The sequence below is a fragment of the Symphalangus syndactylus genome, chromosome 9 (genome assembly GCF_028878055.3).
Source record: "Symphalangus syndactylus isolate Jambi chromosome 9, NHGRI_mSymSyn1-v2.1_pri, whole genome shotgun sequence".
Taxonomy (NCBI): domain Eukaryota; kingdom Metazoa; phylum Chordata; class Mammalia; order Primates; family Hylobatidae; genus Symphalangus; species Symphalangus syndactylus.
This window is the reverse complement of record NC_072431.2, coordinates 41,885,814-41,909,596: the sequence shown is the minus strand read 5'-3', so window position 1 is coordinate 41,909,596 and position 23,783 is coordinate 41,885,814. Positions and strand designations below refer to the sequence as shown.

Here is a 23,783-nt window from a genome sequence, read left to right as displayed (position 1 = left end):
GCACAGAAGGATTTCACAATCCCTAATCATACTAGCTGCTATATTAGAATGATTACTACTATATACATATATAAACTACCATTTATACATATAAATAAATTTATATAAACATACACACTCACATATACATGCACATACTACTACTACTACACTAGCAGAATTCAGGCTTTCTGTACACAATTCATTGATGAGAGCAGCTGTACAAAATTCTAAGAATTCCTCTAGGGCTCAGTGGCAATATACTGTTAACCTTCCAGTCTATGACGAAGAAATATGGAGTATTTAATTTGGCTGGGCACCTGGAATGCCACCTAAATACTAGTCTTTTATTCTATATACTCAACTAATTAAAGATACATCAAAGTTATTTCACCCAGATGCTCTAAGTGATAATTATACAAACTTTAACCATTTATGAAAACATCTGATGTTCAACCTTTCAGAAAGCATTTGCCACACCATGAAGCATGCTAGGTGCGTGGGATATAATGAATAAGTCAATTAGGTCAAATACTCTACCTCAAGGGTTTGTACTCTAGTAGGTTGGAGCAATAGTGGACCTAATCAACGCTGAGTTAAACAGATTCTTACTAGTAAGAAGTTGAGCTAAGTGATGGTACCTGGGTACTAGGTATTAGAAGATGGTATTACATGAACTTAGGAATGGGGTGGCCTTTTCAGGGGCCATATGTGTAGATGAGCAAACAAATTAAGAAAATAAGTAAGATATGCAGTTGGAAGATATTATATTTATTCTTAATTTTGTTAATAATTAGGGATATCTATATTAAAAGTTATGCATTTTCTCATACTCCAAAAAATATAAAAACATTTAATATGAAAAAAGAAAATGCTTCTGAAAATAGATTGCCATCTTAGAATCCAGTATTAGTTATAGATTTAGAATAGTTTTTATAATATATAGGACATTATATAATTTTAATTATTTTCTAATTATCAAATTTATGATTCATCTTTACTTATAAATTTTAGTATCTACAAAGACCACGTGGTAGTATTGGAGTAAAATAGGAGAAACAGATATGAGTATCCAAAACTATATATACATTTTAATCGAAGAAGAAATACTTTTTTTTTTTTTTGAGACAGAGTCTCGCTCTGTTGCCCAGGCTGGAGTGCAGTGGATCACTCAGCTCACTGGAAGCTCCGCCTCCCGGGTTCTCACCATTCTCCTGCCTCAGCCTCCCAAGGACCTGGGACTACAGGCATGCACCATCACGCCCGGCTAATTTTTTTGTATTTTTAGTAGAGATGGGGTTTCACGTGAGCCAGGATGGTCTCGATCGCCTGACCTCATGATCCGCCCGCCTCGGCCTCCCAAAGGGCTGGGATTACCAGCATGAGCCACCGCACCCAGCCAGAAGAAATACTTTTTAAAAAATTAGGCTGGGCGCGGTGGCTCACGCCTGTAATCCCAGCACTTTGGGAGGCCAAGGTGGGCAGATCACGAGGTCAGGAGATCAAGACCAGCCTGGCCAACATGGTGAAACCCCGTCTCTACTAAAAAATACAAAAAACTAGCCAGGCATGATGGCATGTGCCTGTAGTCCCAGCTACTCAGGAGGCTGAGTCAGAGGAATCCCTTGAACCTGGAAGGTGGAGGTTGCAGTGAGCCAAGATTGCACCACTGCACTCTCCAGCCTGGTGATAGAGCAAGACTCCATCTAAAAAAAGTAAAAAATTAATAAAAAAAAATTAATGCTATTAGAATGGCTTGAACGTGGGAGGCGGAGGTTGCAGTGGGCCGATCGCACCACTGCACTCCAGCCTGAGCAAGAGTGAGACTCTGTGGGAAAAAAAAAAAAAAACCCAGCCACGGTGGCTCATGCCTTAATCCCAGCACTTTGGAGGCCGAGGTGGGCGGACCACCTGAGGTTGGGAGTTCCAGACCAGCCTGACCAACATGGAGAAACCCCATCTCTACCAAAAATACAAAATTAGCCAGGCATGGTGACACATGACTGTAATCCCAACTACTCAGGAAGGCTGAGGCAGGAGAATCGCTTAAACCCGGGAGGCAGATGTTGCGGTGAGCCAAGATCGCGCCATTGCACTCCAGCCTGGGCAACAAGAGCAAAACTCCATCTCAAAAAAAAAAAAAAAAAAAAAAAAATTAATGCTACTATAGTTAAAGAAGAGAATTTTGAGAATTCTGATAAAAATTCAAGAAAAAATTGTTACACATTAAGGATTTATTCTTTTTTGCCTCGTGTTGAAATAGCTGGTGTATTATTTATTTAACAACTATTTTTGAGCATTAACTACAAATCTCTATGCTGGTTTAGTCGTTAGAAAATAAAGATAAAATCATAGTCCTTGCCTTATAAAAGTTCATCATTTAATAATTCTCACTACTCAATTTTCTCTAAATTTCTTTTCATTTCATACTGTTATCTCCATAATTCAACCTAAATCTCAATTACTATAATTTTTTTATTTTTCTGATACACAGAAATGTATGTGCTCACTTCACTAAATTCAGAGTAGTGAGAAGGGTACAAAGGAGATGCAAACACAAAGATTTTGGAGACAGGCAGTTTCCCTCATGAACTACCAGGAAGAAAAAAGACCTTTTGCCTTGATGTAATTTTTAAATGATGACAGTTTTCATAAAAGTTCCACCCTCCACCTCCATCCAGGAAGCAGGAAGGTCCATGACTCATTATGCTTTCCCTGTGCTTGACTCAGGCTTCCTCTTTACAGACCGCCTGATTCAGCACATAGGACTTCTGGATGTTGAGGAAATCCTCGGCTCTTAACAGTGGGCCACATGATCCCATTCCTGTGGTCAAAGCTGTCTGAAACAGATATAACCCAAGCAGACAATAGTTGGCCAGAAATCTACGTGTCAGTGGTCTCTAAAAGATTCTATACTCTCATCAGATTCTTTCTGATATAAACATTTTCACTGATAGAAACAGGAAAAGTGATTGCTGAGATTAAGAGATCCTTAAGGCTGGGGGCGCAAGGATACAAGTTTAAAAAAGTGGGTTGGAAAAAAATAATGGAAGAGTAAATGTACAGAGAAGTTGAGTGGCCTTGAGAGAGAGAGAAGATACTCTTCTGTTATTGTTCCCTGCCAACTAAAGAGCCTAGTAGAAAACTTCCTAACAAATATCATGCTTGTCTTTTCTCATGTTCACTCATGCTACTTACACCACTGAGACATATTCTGGTTTTCACTTCCAATAATCCAAACAATATACTCCTTTAAATATACGCCCTAGTGTTCCTTTATCCATAAGGCTGGATCTGACTAATCTTGGGTCCCAACTTCCCATCTTTGAATTATGGAGCACTTTAGCTTCTACCCAGGAAGCTGCTAATTACATGACTTTTTTACGGCTCTGTATTTGTTTTATGAATACACTGTATTATTCAGCACACAACCAGTATGTCTGTTGAGCTTTGGTTGCCGAATCAGTACAATGAAACTAATTATGCTTACTTCAAAGAGTTATAAAGAGAGGGCCTAGTACACTTCCTGCTAGGTATTTTGTTCTTACGTGTTCGGCCAGGAGAATACAAAGAAGGAAATATTTTCTTTAAACTTATGATACAAGGGTAAAAGAAAGCTCAATAAAAGTCAACATTATTTATTTTATAAGTTAAATGTGAGCAAACATGTTGAAAATGTCAAGATAATTTTCAATTCCAAGCCGATTTAGTTCACAGGTAACCTAAAGAGGTGTTCAAGAGTATATTGGGCGATCCCCTGTCAATCTCGCTTTCAAAAATGCCATCTTTACCTTAGCTTTAGATAACAGTATAATTTGAAATTTTGTTTTAGATAACAGTGACATTTTTATTTGTTCTTAGATAACTAAAATAGTAAAACTGCTTTTCCCTGAGAAGTTAATATGTAATTTTATAACCTTCATTACACACAAAATTAATTTTGTTCAGACTATAACCGTGCATTTTTCAGTAATCTAGGGACCAAGTTTTCTCCTTTTGACATTAATAATCTCCAAATATACACAAAAAGTTATTATTATAATTCCCCCTACCATTCTCTTAAGTATACCATTTGGTCAAATTATGTATTAACTTACTGTTTCAATTATGCCTCATCCATTTCCCTCATAATTTTTATTATTTTCTGAATTGCATACACTTGTCCATGTCTTACTGTACTTACTGTATTGGCAATACCCAAATATTAACATAAATAATGTTGACTTTTATTGAGCTATTTTTCTACCCATGTATCTTAAGTTGGAGAAAATATTTTCTTTCTGTATTCTCCTGGCCAAATACACAACAAAATACCTAACAGGAGGCATGCTACACCCTCTCTTTATTATTATTTTTTTCTTCTACTTTTAAGTTCAGGGGTACATGTACAGGATGTGCAGGTTTGTTACATAGGTAAACATGTGCCATGGTGGTGTGCTGCACAGATCAACCCATCACCTAGGTATTAAGCCCAACATCCATTAGCTGTTCTTCCTGATGCTCTCTCTCACCCCCGTCCCCGCCACTCCAACATGCACCAGTGTGTGTATATCTCCTCCTTGTGTCCACATGTTCTCATTATTCAGTTCCACTTATATGTGAGAACATGCTGTGTTTGATTTTTTGTTCTTGTGTTAGAATGCTCGGGATAATGGCTTCGAACTCCATCCATGTCCCTGCAAAGGACATGATCTCATTCCTTTTATGGCTGCATAGTATTCCATGGTGTATGTACCACATTTTCTTTATCCAGTCTATCATTGATGGGCATTAAAGTTGAGTCCATATCTCTGGTATTCTGAATAGTGCTGCAATGAACATACACGTGTATGTATCTTTATACTAGAATGATTTATATTCCTTTGGGTATACATCCAGTTATGGGATTGCTGGGTCAAATGGTATTTCAGCTTCTAGATCTTTGAGGAATCACCATACTGTCTTCCACATGGTTGAACTAATTTATACTCCCATTAACAGTGTAAAAGCATTCCTTTTCCCCTGCAAACTCACCAGCATCTGTTGTTTTTGACTTTTTAATAATAGCCATTCTGACTGGTGTGAGATGGTATCTCGTGGTTTTGATTGGCATTTCTCTAATGATCAGTGATGTTGAGCTTTTTTTCATGTTTGTTGGCCACATGTATGTCTTCTTTTGAGAAGTGCCTGTTCATGTCCTTTGCCCACTTTTTAATGGGGTTGTTTGTTTCTTATAAATTTGTTTACATTCCTCGTAGGCTCTGCATATTAGACCCTTGTCAATTGGATAGATTACAAAGTTTTCTCCCATTTTGTAGGCTGTCTGTTCACTCTGATGATAGTTTCTTTTGCTGTGCAGAAGCTCTTTGGTTTAATTAGGTCCCATTTATCAGTATTTGCTTTTGTTGCAATTGCTTTTGACATTTTCATCATAAAATCTTTGCCTGTGCCTATGTCCTGAATGGTACTACCTAGATTTTCTTCTAGGGTTTTTATAGTTTTGGGTTTTACATTTAAGTCTTTAATCCATCTTGAGTTAATTTTGTGTATGGTGTAAGGAGGGGATCCAGTTTCAATTTTCTGCATATTGCTAGCCAGCTCTCTGAGCACCGTTTAGTAAATAGGGTGTCCTTTTCCCATTGCTTGTTTTTGTCAGGTTTCTTGAAAATCAGATGATTGTAGGTGTGTGATCTTACTTCTGAGTTCTTTATTCTGTTCTACTGATCTCTGTGTTTGTTCTTGTACCTGCACCATGCTGTTTTGGTTACTGTAGCCTTGTAGTATAGTTTGAAGTTGGGGAGCCTCCCATGATGTTCTCTTTGAAGTGATGCCTCCAGCTTTGTTCTTTTCGCTTGCTTTGTTCTTTTGTCTTGGCCTTCTCTTTATTATAATATTCCTAGTTTTTATATGGAAGAATGAAGACCCTCTGTGACAATGCTCAGAGAAAATAAATTCCTTCATAGTACAAGGCCCTAAGTATACATCCTAAACATGTCTTAATATCACCTGCATTAAAATATGAAAACAGCTGGGAGGCCAGGTGCAGTGGTTCACACCTATAATCCCAACACTTTGGGAGGACGAGGCATGCGGATCACCTGAAGTCAGGAATTCGAGACCAGCCTGGCAGACTGGGTTTCACCCAGTCTCTACTAAAAGTACAAAAATTAGCTGGGTGTGGTGGTGCATGCCTGTAATCCCAGCTACTTGGGAGGCTGAGTCAGGAGAATCGCTTGAACCCAAGAGGCAGAGGTTGCAATGAGCTGAGATTGCACCACTGCATTCCAGCCTGGGTGACAGAGCAAGACTCTGTCTCAAAAAGAAAAAAGAAAAGAAAAGAAAGAAAATGGCTGGGCACGATAGCTAATGCCTATAATACCAGCACTTTGGGAGGCTGAGGCAGGCGGACTGCTTGAGCCCAGGAGTTCAAGATCAGCCTGGGCAACATGGTGAAACCCCATCTCTGTTTGAAAAAAAAAAAAAAAAAAAAAAAATATATATATATATATATATATATGTATATATATATATTTCTTTTTAAGACATGTTTTTATTTTTAAGACATAAAATATATGACATGTTTTATATATTTTAAGATATTAAGACATGTTTAGGATGTATACTTAGGGCCTTGTACTATGAAGGAATTTATTTTCTCTGAGCATTGTCACAGAGGGTCTTCATTCTTCCATATAAAAACTAGGAATATATATACATACACACATATATATAAAGTAGCTGAGCATGGTGGCTTGCACCTATAGTCCCAGCTACTCAGGAGGCTGATACGGGATGATCACCTGAACCCAGGGAGGTTGAGGCTGCAGTGGGCTGTGATCATGCCACTGCACTCCAGCCTGGGTGACGGAGTGAGATACTGTGTCAAATTTATATGTTGTACACATACACACATACTGTGTGTGTGCGTTTGTGTGTGAAAACATTCAATGGTTAAACACAGTGATACCATGAATGTAACTATGAGCCAAAATTTTTTTAGTATTTCTACAAAGTAAAACAAAGTACAAACTCAGTAATAAAATTATTCTAAAAATGAGCATTACCATGATTTTACAAATTTTTTTAAGTAGCCTTTATAAACATAGTTTTCTGATTACTAAAATTAATGTAGTCTTATGATAAAACCATATATACCTAATTTAACCACAAAACTGTCTGTACTTTAAATGATCATCTAAATATTCTACTTCAAATGTTGAAAAGTTAAGAATATCCGAGTTCCTCAAAAGGCTAAACATTACGAGTTACTGTATGACCCAGCAATTCCACTCTTAGGTAGAATTCTACTCCTATTCTTGGGCATATACCCTAAAGAAATGAAAATATATGTCTATACAAAAACTGGTACCTGAATGTTCATAGCTATTGTTCATAATAGCCTCAAAGCAAATAACCCAAATGGCTATCAACTGATGAATGAATAAATGTGGTATATCCATACAATGAAATATTATTCAATAATTAAAAGGAATAAAGTGATACATGACGCAACATGGAAGAACCTTGAAAACACTGAGCTAAGTAAAAGAAGCCAGTCACAAATGGCCATGGGTTACACGATTCCATTTAAATGAAACATCCAGAAAAGGATACTCTGTAGAGACAGAAAGTATAGAACTATGGGTAGGTTGGGGGAAAATGAAGAGTGACTGCTAATGGATATTGGGTCTCTTTGGGGGATTATGAAATGTTTTAATTGATTGTGGTGATGGTTGCACAACTCTGCGAATACACTAAAAACTGAATTGTATACTTTAAATGGACAAATTGTATGGTATGTGAATTATATCTCCATAAAGCTGTTAAAAAAAAAGGCTTGCAAGGTGATTTACACCTGCAGTCCCAGCACTTTAGGAGGCCAAGGTGAGAGGATCCCTTGAGCTCAGGAATTCAAGACCAGCCTGGGCAACATGGCAAGACTCCATCTTTCAAAAAGGAAAAAAAAAATTAGCCAAGCATGGTGGCACGTGCTTGTGGTCCCAGATACTCGGGAGGCTGAGACAAGAGGACTGCCTGAGCCTGGGAGACTGAGGCTGCAGTTAGCTGTGATCGTGACACTGTACTCCAACCTAGGCAATAGAGCAAGACTGTCTCCAAAACAGAAGAATATCTGGATCTCTCAGTGGTACTCAATGACAGAATGCCATTTGACTTAATGAATTCTCTATGGAAATTTTAAATTCAATATTCTTGATTCTAGACTCTATATCCAAGACCAAATGTAGAATGTCTCTAATATGACTTTTCATGTGCTATACTGAATGATATGCTGAGACAGAAAATCAAGTCACATACTCTTACCAGACTCTCTCAGGCGCTCGTCCATTTAGTAATCTTGCACCTCCATATTACATATAGTTTTTAAAAACTTGGTAAAGCTATATTAATTCAGTTTGGGGACTAACAAGTTTATCCAATATTAAAAGTATATATATCTTCTCTCTAATCCCACCATCATCTTAGTACAATCCTAAATCAGTTCTTATTGAAAATAATGCAGTAGCCTTCCAAGAGGTCTCTCTGCTTCTCTTTCCTTCAATACTGTTTCTACCAAGAGTAATCCTGTTTTTTTTTTAAAGCAGTACTCTTTTTAATATAAAAATCTGATCCCACCACTCCCCTACTTAAAATCTTTCAGTGTTTCTATATCACTTGTATGATAAAATCCCAGGTCTTCTGCTAGGCATAACAAGGTCTATTTAATAGGCCTCTGGTTTCTTTGGTCTCCTTTTCTACTCTCTACTCACACATTAGGGGACTAAACTTCTTGCTCCTCCTGCATCCATACTATGTTTTTGGTGCATGACGTTTGTTCTCCCTCAAATGCCCTGCCCTGATTCTCTGCCTTACTCCTACATATACTCTAGGTCTCAGCTCACGTGTAACTTCTTCTAAGGAACCGTTCCGACTCACAAGGAAGTCTTAGGTCCTTTCTTGTTAATCTTGTGTATTTCCTAATTAAGTCACTTATAACATTGTACTATATAACAATTTTTTATTTTTTTATCTGCCTTCTTCTTCTTTTTTTTTTTTTTTTGAGATGGAGTTTCACTCTTGTTGCCCAGGCTGGAGTGCAATGGTGCGATCTCAGCTCACTGCAACCTCCCCCTCCCAGGTTCAAGCAATTCTCCTGCCTCAGCCTCCCAAGTAGCTGGAATTACAGGTGCCTGCCACCACGCCTGGCTAATTTTTTGTATTTTTAGTAGAGACAGGGTTTCACCACTTTGGCCAGGCTGGTCTCAAACTCCTGACCTCAGGTAATCCACCTGCCTCGGCCTCCCAAAGTGCTGGGATTACAGGTGTGAGCCACCGCGCCTGGCTGATATCTGGCTTCTTTTGGCAAATCAGAAAATCTCTTCAAAAGTTTCCACAAAGTAGTGAATTGAATAAAATATACCAAACGTCTATATTTTGCTTTAATGTTTTCTGAATATACTGTAAACTTAGTAAGGCAAAAGCATTAATATTGATTAGTATATTTATCCTAACATTAAATAAACATGACTTGCAAAGAATATTATACAAATTCTTCTGATGAGAGATGCATGTTGGCACTTAGGCCTCTTAATTTTAATACAGTGTTGAAACCTTAAACATTTTTTTTTAAGAGATGAGGGTCTTACCATGTTGCCCAGGCCCGAGTGCAGTGGCTATTCACAGGCAGACCCTAGTGCACTTCAGCCTCTAACTCCTGGCCTCAAGCGATCCTCCTGCCTCAGCTTCCTGTGTAGTTGAGACTATAGGCACATAGCACTCTGTCCAGATTGAACCTTAAAATTTAACTTGCCATCCAAGAAATCTATTTGTGCCAATAAACTCCGCTTTTCCATATTTATATCAAACTTCTCAAATTCACTAAAGGCAGGGAGTTAGGCACCACTAGTTTATTTGTGTAAGCTAATTTTATTTTACTAAAAACACATCAATACCTTGGGATTAATTGAGTCACATTTGGTTTATCAGTCCCATATTGAACATCCTTCTCTCTTAAGACATATATTGGAATCTCATAAAAGGCAAATAGGGTTCTACTCAGCTTAAACAGTAAGATAATTTTCATATAAATATGAAATACTATATACAAATACATAAAAACACAAGTCCAGAACATTCCTTTAGCTATCAAAGTACTACAGGAATTTATTTGGTTCTCTAGTTCAATCTGTATATATAAGCTATATTTTAAACAAAGGTGCAGAGAGCAATTATCTTTCACAGTCTGCCTTAGATGATAGAACTTAATTTGTAAAGCTACATATTTATTATATAATCATGCTCAACTGATTTTAATCTTGATGGACAAAGAATAACATTATGAAAATGACTTATGCAATATCTTCAGATAAAAGTAATAAGCCCACTGTAAATGGAGGTGGTCGTATACTTAGAGAAAACTTGACCAATAAACATCTTAATTTAGAAAACAGTGAAGCAAAGAAGTACATGTAATTTCATAGAAAAGAATTCCAGCAGAGTGTCATCTCATAGTTTTTCAAGTATTTTCTGAGTGTAAAATGAATTTTTTACTTCATAAACAAGTTTACCATACAATTCCTTTAATGTAATGATTCACAAGCCTGGCTGCATATTAGAAACACATGCGGGATCTTAAATATATATAAACCTATGACAAGGCCCATCTCCAGATCAATTATATCAGAATCTCTGGGGGTGGGGATGTAAGCATTAACAGGTTGGAAAGCCCTCCAGAAGATTCCAAGGTTAAGAATCACTGCCATAGAGCTTTTATAAGCTTCACTATTGCTAGATTACATCAATTTTGAAGTTCAAATGAAAATAATAACTAACATTCACTGTCTTGTCGGCCCAGTACGTAATATTAAAGATGCTATAAGACTCACTAAAACAAACAAAAATTTAAAAAGAAAGAAAATATCTGCTAATATAAGGGAATGTGAAAATAACTGCTAATATAAAGAATGGGAAAAATATACAGATAGCTTGGATGAAAAGGTCCCATAAGAAGGTGGCAAGAATATAGAATTCATCATCGTCTTAAGCCCCAAAAGCCAAGTAGGAAAATAAAAAGAGAACAATTCATACAAGTAACAGTAGGTATGTGTATAAGGCAGCTTCTATAACCTGAAACTGACAATGAAAGACTTGAAAAATAATTGGCTTTACTGCTGAGGCTCTGAATAGTTACACATTGGCAAGCTAAGCATATAATACATTATAAACTATCTACCCTGTGTCCAGATGAGCACTCAGGATGAGAGGTGACAAGGACAGTTGTGAGAACTCCCAGCTATCCTTCTGTCAACAATGACAGAGAATCTGAAACATGGATCTCTCCTTTCCAAGAGTCTTCTGCCCCTCCCAAAAAAACTCTTGTAAGGGCTGGCTGGCAACTTTACTATAACTAGAGTAAGCATATGGAAAGGTGGTAGCAGGACCTCCACCCCTCCAAAAAAATTTCTACAAGGACATGTGACTACCTGGGTAAGGCTCTCTACCCATGAATCCCTTGCTAGGTAATCCTTACCATGGTCTATTGCTTCTTGAGGCTCTACCTCACCTATATCCAGAGCGAGCCAGGATGACACGAGGGAAACTGGACCTAGCAATGGAACCTACTGACCCAGCTATCCAGGAGATCTGAGCTGTAATATGCTGTATTACACTAGGATAAATGAATATCCACAAAGTTCCACTTCAACATCATGTCTAAGGAATGATTAACAAGCAGATTTGAACATACAGATACTTATTAGGAAATAAAAAAGAAAAGCTTCCAGAAAGGGATGATGTAGACTTCTATTAGCTGCTTAGATGGAGGAATATTTCCTGGTACTTGGGCAGTAACTCCACAAAGAACCAGATCGAGGCCGGGCGCGGTGGCTCACGCTTGTAATCCCAGCACTTTGGGAGACCAAGGCGGGCAGATCACGAGGTCAGGAGATCGAGACCACGGTGAAACCCCGTCTCTACTAAAAATACAAAAAAATTTAGCCGGGCGTGGTGGCGGGCGCCTGTAGTCCCAGCTACTCGGAGAGGCTGAGGCAGGAGAATGGCGTGAACCCGGGAGGCGGAGCTTGCAGTGAGCCGAGATTGCGCCACTGCCCTCCAGCCTGGGCGACAGAGCGAGACTCCGTCTCAAAAAAAAAAAAAAAAAAAAAAAGAACCAGATTGGCCCAGTCCAGAAAAACTCCAAACTTTCAGGAAGAATACTATGAATACTTCAGGCACAGCTTAGAAAAGCTTAGAAAAAAAAGCCTGCGTTTCAGAAACTGTGTTATCTGTAAGAATACAGGACCAACAAGGGAAACACCATTACCATAATGTCTTTTCTCCTCTCAATTTTTAACCCTGAAAACTTTCCTTTTGGGGTCACAAACAAATAATAGAGAGTACTGAGTTCTTTTCAACCCTCAGTAATTTGTGTCCTAGAGTGAAAGGAGGATAAGAAAGAGGAAGAGTAAATCAAGCGAGAGTATCTAACAAGCAAGATAAACTATCCAAAGAGGTCAGAGTCCGAAAACTGGCACTACTGGTGGGACTGATGAATAATCCATCACTCACACACAAATCTCTTGTTCAGTGTCAGGTGTAATACTTTGTGGAACAGGTCAACATGAAAGTAATGGTACTTCTACTAAGTTATCTAAACTATAATTATAAAAGTTTTAGATTCATGGGGCCCCAAAATAAAGTCTGGTATAATTACAAATCAAGGCCTTCTGAAAAATGCTTAGATGGTCATCAAAGAGAGATTAGATGGCTGCAAAGAAGAGCTAAATGGTTTTGAGAACAAAAAACTTGAGATTTCTTGTGTAAAATAGAGCCTGATACATTAAACAGAAGTACAAAACTTGAAGAAATAGGCTCCAGAAAAAGTTTATTAGGCAACAGATCGACAGCTGATTTAGTAATGAAAGTTAGGCTTCAAACAACTATGAGAGTGAGGAGGTTAAAAAAAAAATCTGAACAATTATATCTAGAAAGAATATTAATTCCAAGTTTTGGGTGTAAACTAAGAGTTGGAAAGGTGTTTCTTTGAAGAGAAAAGCAGTGGTCTCCCTAAAAAAATTTCATTTGAATTTCACATATACTAGAGGTCCAGAAAGTTCTAAGGCATTAAGGGTTTTTGAATGTGTGTCTGCTTGTTTATAAGGGATTAATATGACTTCGGAAAATTAGATGTATTTTTCAATCAATGCACTAAGATATTAGGAATCAAATTAGATCTAGGATTCATCACAATCTTCCTACCATGAGAAGTAATCTAAATTGAATAACAAAAAAACTTTAAAATAAGAAAATGAGAAGGGACAAAGTGGGTAAGGGTTATACTAAAGGTATGATTACTTTTAAAAAGAAGGAACTTAAACGTTTTAAAAAAGGAGGTTCAAAAGAGACCATGTTGTTTCAAAATGGAAGTAGAGACGTTTTGAAATAAAAATAACAGCACTATATAATTTACTTATTTATTTATTTAGACAGAGTCTCCCTCTGTCGCCCAGGCGGGAGTGCAAGTGGCATGATCTCAGCTTGCCACAACCTCCACCTCCCGGTTCAAGTGATTCTTGTGCCTCAGTTTCCCAATTAGCTGGGATTACAGACATGCGCCACCACGCCCAGGTAATTTTTGTATTTTTAGCAGAGATGGGGTTTCGTCATGTTGGCCAGGCCTGTCTCGAACTCTTGGCCTCAAGCAATCTACCCGCCTTGGCCTCCCAAAGTGTTGTGATCACAGGTGTGAGCCACAACGCCTGGCCTATCTATCTGATTTCAAATATGGGCTATTATACAGCATCATAAATAGAACTTCCATCACAAGTTCAGCAGGTTCCTTGAAATGAAAGTTGGCTTTGACATTTTCTTATCCTCTTTAAATTTTCTATTTCACTTAATTTTCAGTCACAGTGACTCCTTACTTTCTTGCCAGATCAGCAATGTCAAACTAAAAACATTTAAACTACTTATCTAATTATTGAATTTGTATTCTGTAAGTTATTCAGTTTGTTACAATTATATGCTCTATAGATTATTGAAATTTTGCTTTTAACCAAGTGGAAACTTATTTCCCAAAAGATTTCTCCAAGTCTAACTTTTGTTAATGATTTAAACACCCTATAATCTCATTCCCAGTTCCTACTTAAGATTCAAATTCATATTAAGGCAAATTGCCTCAGACGTTTGCCAAAAGAAAAAAAAAATTCCATGAGCTATCCATGCCAATTTCTTCAAAATTGCTGGCTATTTCTATCTCCCTATGCATTACATACTCTCATGTACACCCCCGATGAGAAATTTAAAGAAAACTTCCAATTAGTTTTCCTTTTATTTCCAGAAATTACTCTCTGATGTCCTAAATAATATTCTCATCAGGATGACCCATTATATATGTTATTACCATTTATTTCCTTATTGAATCCACAAGTGGTAATTCATTACTGTTTGTGGGTTTGTGATATTATATATCCCTCTCAGGGAAACTTGTAATTAGGTCAAAGTTTCCCTATTTTAATATTGCTCCCCATTTCCTCACTCTTGTAACCTTATCAAGCCAGTGAAATAATCCCTGCCTTTTGGCTTAGTGGTCCCTCACTGATCTATGAAAAGATGGGTAAACAGTGTTCTCCTAATCCATATTGAATTCCAGAATTTATACTTGTAAGAGTGATCTCAAAAATGCTGAATGAAATCACTATAGTCCTCTCTCTCTTATAACAAATAAAATATTAATATATATCAAGGAAAATAAATTGACTAAAAAGAATATATTGGAAACACTTTCCAGTCAGATATAATTCAGTGATTTTATATTATAATGCAAAAAAGGTAACTAATAGATATCTTAAAAATAGGCAGAAATACACTTTTAATTCTAATTACTTGTGGAAACATCCTTTTATAACATTGTTCCTAGGGACTAAGAAATTCAAACTCAACGACCACGTTCTAGAAAATATTACAAAACTGGGGTTACATACAACCAGAAGGCTTATTTTTTAAAAATTCACTGTAAGAGGTGGCTATTTACACATACATATGTTTTCACACATAACATACATGTTTTTTTTCTCTCTTTTAAGAAAAATACCCCATATGTGCTGAAGCCCGTATTCATTCAGCCTAATCTTTTCCATTCACTATACAGTGTAACAGAATAAAATCAATGCTTGATTCAGCTATCTGGAAACAGTTTCGTGGTTCCTCCAAAAAGTTAATGTAAAATTACTACATGAATTGAAAATAGAGACTTGAAAACATACTTGTACACCTATATCCCTCAAAAGATGAATGAATAAACAAATGTGATATACATATATACATATTTATATAATTTTATATGTATTTGCATATATGTACAAACATATGTATATGTACATTTGTATATATGTACAAATATATGGGTGTGTATACACAAATATATGTACATATGTACATGTATATATGAACAATTGTGTATATATGTACATATATACATACAAGTGTTTATGTATACATGTACATGTGTATGTATATATGTACATATATACATATATCTATAAAATTGAACTATAAAAGGAAATGAAGTTGTGCTACATGCTATAACATAGATGAACCCTGAAAACTCCAAAGTGAGATAAGCCCAACCCAAAAAAGGACAAATATTGTATGATTCCACTTATGAAAAATATGTAGAAGGGGAAAATTTGCAGAGATGGAAAGTAGATTAGAGGTTACTAGGAGATGGGGGATGGTGAGGGAAATGGGGAGTTACTGCTTTTTTTTACTTTAAAATTTTTTTTGAGACAGGGTCTCACTCTGTCACTCAGGCTGGAGTGCAGCGGTGCAATCACAGTTTACTGCAGCCTCAACCTCCTGTGCTCGAGGCTTGAGTAGCTGGGACTACAGGCATGTGACACCATGCCCAGCTATTTTATTTTATTTTTGTAGAGCAAAGGTCTCACTACATTGCCCAGGCTGGCCTTGAACTCCTGGTTTCAAGTGATCCTCCCGTCTCAGCCTCCCAAAGTGCTGGGATTCAGGCATGAGCCACTGCAGCTGACCAGGAGTTATTATTACTTAATGGTTACAGAGTTTCTATTTGGCATGATGAAAAAATTTTGGAAATAGACAGTAATGATGATTGTACAGCACTGTGAATGTAATTAAGACCAATGAATTGTGTAGATAAAAATGGTTAAAATGACAAATTTTATGTTATAGATATTTTACTGCAATGTAAAAAAAAAGTAATATACCAATAGATATTTTACTGCAATGTAAAAAAAAATGTAATATACCAAAATCCATTAAACTATATACTTTAAATGGGAGAACTGTATGGTATGTGAATTATATCTCAAAAAAGCTATTTGTAAAAATTAATGTTTGAAGTCCTTCTTCAGTGCTTGAAGATACTGTTCTAGTTCCTTTTCCTTAAAGGAGGCTTTCCTGGTCATTCCAACGACCCCTCTCTTACTGTCAACTCATAATATTTTACTTACATATCACTCATTAAGCAATTAATCTTATGCTCCTTTTGACATCTCTGGTGTTTTTTAATTACTGTAACGCATTTAATATTTGATTACACTTTGCTTGTAAAACTAGGTTAGTTGCTCAAATTATCAAATCAAGACTCATTTAATATTTGTTTGTACTTTATTTACCAAACTAGATTAGTAATAGCGCAGATTGTCAAATCAGGACCCAGTAGCCCTCTATGTCTTCAAATCATCAAAAAATATTCAATTTTATATTTGCACAAATACATTAAATTTTAATAATGTTAAGACAAACTATTCCAGAAAAAATTAATCAGAATACTAATTCTCTGGACACTTCTTTCTTTCTTTTTTGAGATGGAGTTTTGCTCTTGTCACCCAGGCTGGAGTGCAATGGTGCGATCTCAGCTCACTGCAACCTCTGCCTCCTGGGTTCAAGTGATTCTCCTGACACAGCCTCCCAAGTAGCTGGGATTACAGGCACCCGACACCACGCCCAGCTAATTTTTTGTATTTTTAGTAGAGATGGGGTTTCACCACATTGGCAAGGCTGGTGTCGAACTCCTGAACTTAGGTGATCCACCTGCTTTGGCCTCCCAAAGTGCTGGGACTACAGGTGTGAGGTGTGGAGCCCAGCCTCTCTGGTCATTGCAATTTATAAAGGATATAACAGATTTAGTTCAGTATAATTATTTAAAAATAGGCAATAATAAAATACTTTGAACAGAAATTTTTTTCTGATCAACCAGTCATTTCTTTTTCCCCAACTGAATCAAAGACATTGTCCAAATAAAATAAATTTTAAAACTAAGTGATACACAAAAATATTTAACATAACACTACTATTTTTATGACTAACGAGAAATGCTCAGGAAATATAATTCTAATCATAAGCGGAATTAATTAAAATATGAAATTACATAGATAACTTAGTTAAAATAAAGAATGTTGTAGGGGTCAAACAATATTTTTGTTTACTTAAATAATCTGTTTAATGATTACAGTGACCATAAAATAAGTTATACTTAAAGAAGTCTCTAAGTTATGATAATAAAATAAAAGAAAAACTTTAGAGAAAGGTATAGGAAGAATGAATACATCTTTTTTGTTCCTTTGAAAAAATAGCATAAAATTTTGAGAAATGTATCAAAACAGCAGACTTAGTGTAAAGTCATATATTTATACAACAGAAATATATAGACAATGTAAAGTTTCTACCTATTCCCTTAGTATATACTTAAAATGATCATTGAGACTCATATCCTATTTTAATCTACAACAGGTTTTTTAAAAAACTGGTATTTCTATATGTTTGACATGGCTTTGTAAAAATATTTCTTTCTTGCAGTTTGTCTGAATGACTTGCTCTTAAGTATCTTTAAAAACATCATAAATGTAAACAGTATTAACTCACATGAAATAACTTCTATTTCGATCCGGAAGGCAAAAGGTTTAATTTTTTAAAATATGGCATTGTCACCTCAAAAGTAAGTATGTTTCAAAGAACAACTACATTTTTATTCCCTACTGAAGTTGAACAACTTACGTTCACTTTTACAATGAAAATACCCAGTGGCATCTTAGAGATTACCGGTTTTCCAGTAAGAAACATAGCTATTTAGCAAATTCACTTGCCTAAAAAACAGCCAAAAAAGGAAAAGAAAGAAAGATGGTCTCCAAGCTGATAAAATGTGTGGATTAAAACTCATTCTTCATTATTTAGAATGTCTTTGTGCCCTTAATCTTGTCTTTTATAATTTAAACATGATTCCAACAAGCTTGGGTTCATTCCCAAGGTCACAGTATAGTACAAACAAAAAGATGATGATAATAGCAGCTGTAATTTTCTAAGCACTTATTAAGCACTATACACAGGGATGGGAACCAGGAGTAGAGGGTGTCTATAATAGGTAACTATACTGAAAGCTCTGTAGTTATTCAAAGAACAACAACAAATGGTTTGACTCCTTGATCAAGAATCTAAAAACCTTATGTCCCAAGGGTATCACTGTGTTACACTACAGAATGATAACTAACATTTAAAAAAGACAACTCCTTGTGACCTCAAACAAAAGTCTAAAAAATTTTTAATTTTAACATCATACATTTTTAAAATAAGGAGTATGGTCAATGGAATCTAAAGACCTGGATTTGAATCCAGGCCTATCACCTAATCTATCAATGACCTTAGGGAATATTAATCTCCCTCATACTCAGTTTCTCCAAATGTAAAGCAGAAATACTATTTACCTTACAGTACTAAGGTGAGAATCAACATTTGTAAAAGCAGATAGTACAATTCATGAAAACAGCAGTCAGTAAAATACTCTTAAAACTTGACTACCCAGAATAATTTTGTTCTTTGAAATATTTTTATTACTTTTTAAATGTTTTTACTTATTAGATATTTAGATGTTACTTTCATTAGTAAATATGTAAAGTAGATAATGCCAAGATTCATTCAAGTATATAGCAAATGCTCTCAAATTTCACTATAAACTATCTGTTAGACTAGGTAAGTCCAATTTATTCTTCAGTCTCAATTTGGGTTGTACCCGCTCTGTAAAGCCTTCTCACATCTCCACTTGCATATCTAATAAACATTTTGGTCTACCACATCCAAAGCCAAAGTCCTGATTCTTCATCCTCATCCCAAACCTTCTCTACCTGAAATTCTTCCCTATGTCACAGCTGATGGCAACACCATCCTTCCAGCTGTCAAAACCCTTAAAATCATCTTTTCTCCTCTTTCCTTGTATCTCACATACAGCCCATCCAGAAATCTTTTTTGGTTGTACCTCAAAAACATCCAGAATTTAACTGCTACTAGGCCACTACCTTCTCTCATTTAGATTACTCTAAGAACCTTCTAACTGGTGGTCCATGACTCCTTACATATAGTCTATTCTAAACACAGCAGCTGGAGTGATCCTTTTTTAAAATACTGAAAGCCCTGGAGTGGCTCCTCAAAGTCCCCACTGAGGCCCTACATGAATAACCCACTCACTTCCTTTGACAATACCTCCTCTTACTCTCTCTCTCCATACCCATACTCAACAATGACAACCATTCATTTCCCTGAGCAACCAGTCATGCTCCTGCCTCATGCCCTCTGCCTGGAAGACTTTCCAAAGGTATCCACATAGCTAACTTCCTTAATCTTTCCTCAACATCATCATCTTTGTGAATCCTTCCTCAGCCCCTGAATCCCATCACCATCTAACCTTCACATCCTGCTCCTTTTTCTTAACTTCATAACATTTGTCATCTTCTAAAATGCTATGCAGTTTACTTATTTATTATTATTAATCTCCACTCCTACTATATGTGCCACAAAAGCAGAGACCTTTGAAAGTTTCATTTACTGATATTTCCCATGTACCTAGAACACCACACAAATATGCAAATTAAATATGGAAATAAAACAATACATTGGATATCTCTCCTTTGCGTCACCTTTAGCATCCTGTACTGACCTATATTTTATCAGTTATCACATTGTACTGTTAACAGCTTATTAATTTTCTGCCTCTTCCAATAGACTGCAGGCTCCTTGAGACAAGGGATTTTGTATTGCTTTATAATGCTATTGCCTGTAATTCCTTAAAGTGCCTGATACTTAGGCATTCCATAATATTTGATAAATTAATAAAAAAAAAAAACATCCAAATCAAGGTGTAAGCACCTTTACTATCTCCAAAATATAAACACAATGGTTAAGGGTATGACACTGGAGACTGTTCTGGATTCTGAATTGTGTTAGTGTTTTCAGTCTGGCTCTGGTATTTACTGGCTAAGGACCTTAATCAAATTATTTAAATTCTCTACAATTACTTCCTCACTGATAAAAATGGGAGTAATAATGGTACCTCCACCTCATGTGATTATCATGAATATTAAATGACAATAGAATTAGCCCAGAGGTTTGCATATAGTAAGTATTCAATAAATGACATAAATTACTTATCATTATAAATTAAAATAGAGGCACTATTATAACTTTTACTTTGATAACTTGACAAAGCTAGAATACTCACAAACTTAACCTTTAGAATCTCCTCAGAATATGCCAGTAATTTATATCAAAAATTACTGAGTTACCTAAAATAACCCTGATAAGCATTATGTGAAAGAAACTGCCTTAATTCTTTCAACAAAAGTAGGATTCTATTTACATTATCCCATTTTTTAACTTTCCTAGATGTTAGGTTCTATAACATTCTTAAGTAACTACTTTTGATTTTTCATAATCTTATGTTTTCTTTTTATATAATCAACATACTTAATACTACAGTTTAAAAATTAAACATCTTACTATGTAGATCACCTACACTTTTATGTCCATAATATATACATACATACATTCTTCCCTCTAATCAGAACAATTCTACTTCCAGAAATAAGACTTTTGAGAAAAAGTTAAATAATTTTAAGTATATTTGTCACTCTTTACTAAATTACCTTTAAGCTTTCTACTTCCTATTTTAGTCATGTATCCAACAACATGTATATTCCTCATGTATATTCCTTTGGTAATATTATATTAAAGATTGAGCAAAACTAAGAGTTCTGTTCCAAATTAAAAAGCCAATGTAATGGTGTTTCTTTTAAAGCCACAAATTTTAAAAAATTATTTCTCTGTCTACTGTTACTGCTAATGTTTTCCTATATGCACAGTCAGTTCTCCATTTTATAAAATACTTGTGAAATTCATTTCCTTTGTAGTTTGTAACACTATAAAGAAATAAACAAACATACACATTTTACTTAAGCACTTACACAGACAGTAGACAAGAAAACTGAGGTAAGCAGTTTAAATGATTGTCCCAAGACCACAGATGGAGTGATGGCCAGATTTAGGATTAAAACTAAGAAGCTCATTATTCCCTTCTTATATTCTGAATACTTAACATTGTTTTTATATCATAAGGATCTCTTTGCTAATTTAAGAATAAGTTAATTTCATAATTAAAATTATTGAGATATTTTGAGAATATATATAAATAGAATTATGAAATTTATTAAATCAAGATAAAATTAGTTTATCCAAAGTCTCTGAAAAAAAAACCTTTTTACACGTTATTTTTAAAATTTTGTTTAGAGTGGCAAGAAAGTGGCAGCTTAATATCATTTATCATTTCAATGTCTTTATTTAATAAAGCTAATTTCTTTAACCAAAACCTACAGTATGTGTATGAGCTGGCTGGATTTAAGATACCAAACAGAAATACTTTTTCATTTTAAAAAATCCTCCAAACTTAAACAGTAGTTTCGACTCTAATTGTAAACTTTAACTTCAGGATATATTTATAAGAGATCTATCTATGAAAAAACAATGTTAAAAAGTAAAGAAAACACCAAATACCCTTGCATTTACAGGAGAAAAAGACATAGAGTATAACATTAACAGCTTACTGTGGAGAGTGGGTTTAATCAGGAAGTAGCCATTATCCTTTCGATTCAGAGCAGTGACAGCACTCCAAAACAACAAGCCGTGATATTTTTCAGTTAAAAGGCATGAAAGAATACCTACTATTGTGTCCTAGCTTTGCTGACCCCAAGGGTCAGCATATGTCTTTTATCAAAAGCTATCATGAAAACATAATCCAAGTAAGCATTTACAATGCTCTGTTTGTTGAAACACCTAAAATCTACCTAACACAACCTCTCTCTCTCTCTCAGTTACTCACAAAACATGGCTGTCTTATTCAGAGATTAGCAATTATTGTAATGAGATACTGTCGGAGAGGGTCAAATAGTACTTCCTGCAGTTTACACATCTTGATTTCCTGGTAAACAAACTGAAAGGCAGGTGGAGCACTTAGATCACCAGCAAACGTGAATGCTCACGTGATAAAAATAAGCCAGGTAAGGCTGATGTCTCAAGTAATCGTTCTTTTCTTAATTTTATTAATGTCAAACAGACAATAAAGAGAAGAGGTCTTTCTTCCTTTTTAAAGAAGGGTTTATTCCTCACATAAACTCACATGATAGGAATGTTTGAAAACTGGCACTGTTTAAAAGCGGGTTTCAAAAATCACTTCTGGCAAATAAACTATAAAAACAAAGCAATGCTAACAAATAAGAATAACTGCTCAAAAACTTGCTAAAAATAAAAGTCTTTAAATTTCAGCTGCTACAACAAAGTACATAAAATAAATTTCTGAGTTATAATAAAAGACCAAAATTAATTGTTTTGTGGTCAAAGCATAAGTCTATTTTTTTATTTGGACAACTTCCTGCAAAATAAGACTGCTTTATAATTTATGTGGCAGTCTTTGAAAAAAAATTCCTATGATCAGAAAGTTTACATAATTTGAAACTATTCTCTACATCATTTTAAACTCATATATCAAAAAGAAAACAAAACAAAATATTTAACCTGTGAGCATTTTTTAAAAACATTGTTAGCTTGAAAACTAAGTTTCTTTGTCCATAGTTTTTTATCCCCCCAAATTGCTGTTTTTTCACTCTCTGAAATTTTTAGTATAGTTTGATGAGGGAAGATTTAAATTAGCCATGGGTATGAAACAAACAAAAAACCCAATTCCATCAAAATGATAAACTAATTTACTACTTTAAAAAAATCTAGATAATTCTGTAAATCCACAAAATTTGCATTTATCTTTAAAATTCTACATTTACTAAGGCCATGCATCAATATCCTAACTATTATGAACACAGTAAGATTTAATTTTAATGCAAAAAGCTCTTAAGACCCCTTTACAACAATATAATCATGTTAAGATATTAAAATTATACTACTTAAATTAGGTTTGTATTTATTCATTTTGCAAAATAAAGTTCTAATGTGTACTGAAATAGAACAAAACAGAATGATAATAAATAACAAAAAGAACACCCAGGAGAGAAGACTGTGCCAAGGGTATAGAATCTCAGAACAGGTATCATTACATATATGTAATATGTCATTTCAAGGAGTATGTATTCGGTATTGAGCCACATTAGTGCAAGTTGCTAACATCACTAATCATCACCTTTACTACAATGACACATGAAATAGCAAATTTTCGAAAAACTACAACTATGAAGTTAACATTTCCAGCTGAATTTCTTGGTCACATTAACATTAAATAATTTAAAAACCATAGTAGTCACATGGAATGCAAAACACAGTTCTTATTTCCTTTATAGAAAATTTGAGATGTAATTCCTACCACATAAGTAGCTTTGAGTATGTAATTCATACACCAAAACAAAACAAAGTTTTAAATCAGAAAATTATTTCAATTGTTTCAACGATTTATGACCATCTTAGTTTCCTATAATGTGTCAAATTTAGAGCACGATGAAATGAAAACATAAAGAGGTACAGCAAATAAA

The 23,783-nt window shown here is 35.2% G+C and overlaps 1 protein-coding gene across 24 annotated transcripts in view; it reads right to left on the bottom strand.

Annotated features, from left to right (window-relative positions):
* The window catches only part of BAZ2B (bromodomain adjacent to zinc finger domain 2B), a 419,408-nt gene that overhangs the window by 197,813 nt on the left and 197,812 nt on the right, over positions 1-23,783 (bottom strand). For 4 of the 24 annotated variants that reach the window (XM_055291996.2, XM_063645963.1, XM_063645967.1 and 1 more), the window contains exon 1: positions 21,855-22,443. The exons of 14 other annotated variants lie outside the window; for them this stretch is intronic. The gene's annotated coding sequence lies outside the window, so the exon portion shown is untranslated. Of the gene's footprint in view, positions 1-21,854; positions 22,445-23,783 lie in introns of those variants that run through there. 6 more of the 24 variants (XM_063645965.1, XM_063645966.1, XM_063645971.1 and 3 more) reach the window with 2 other exon arrangements.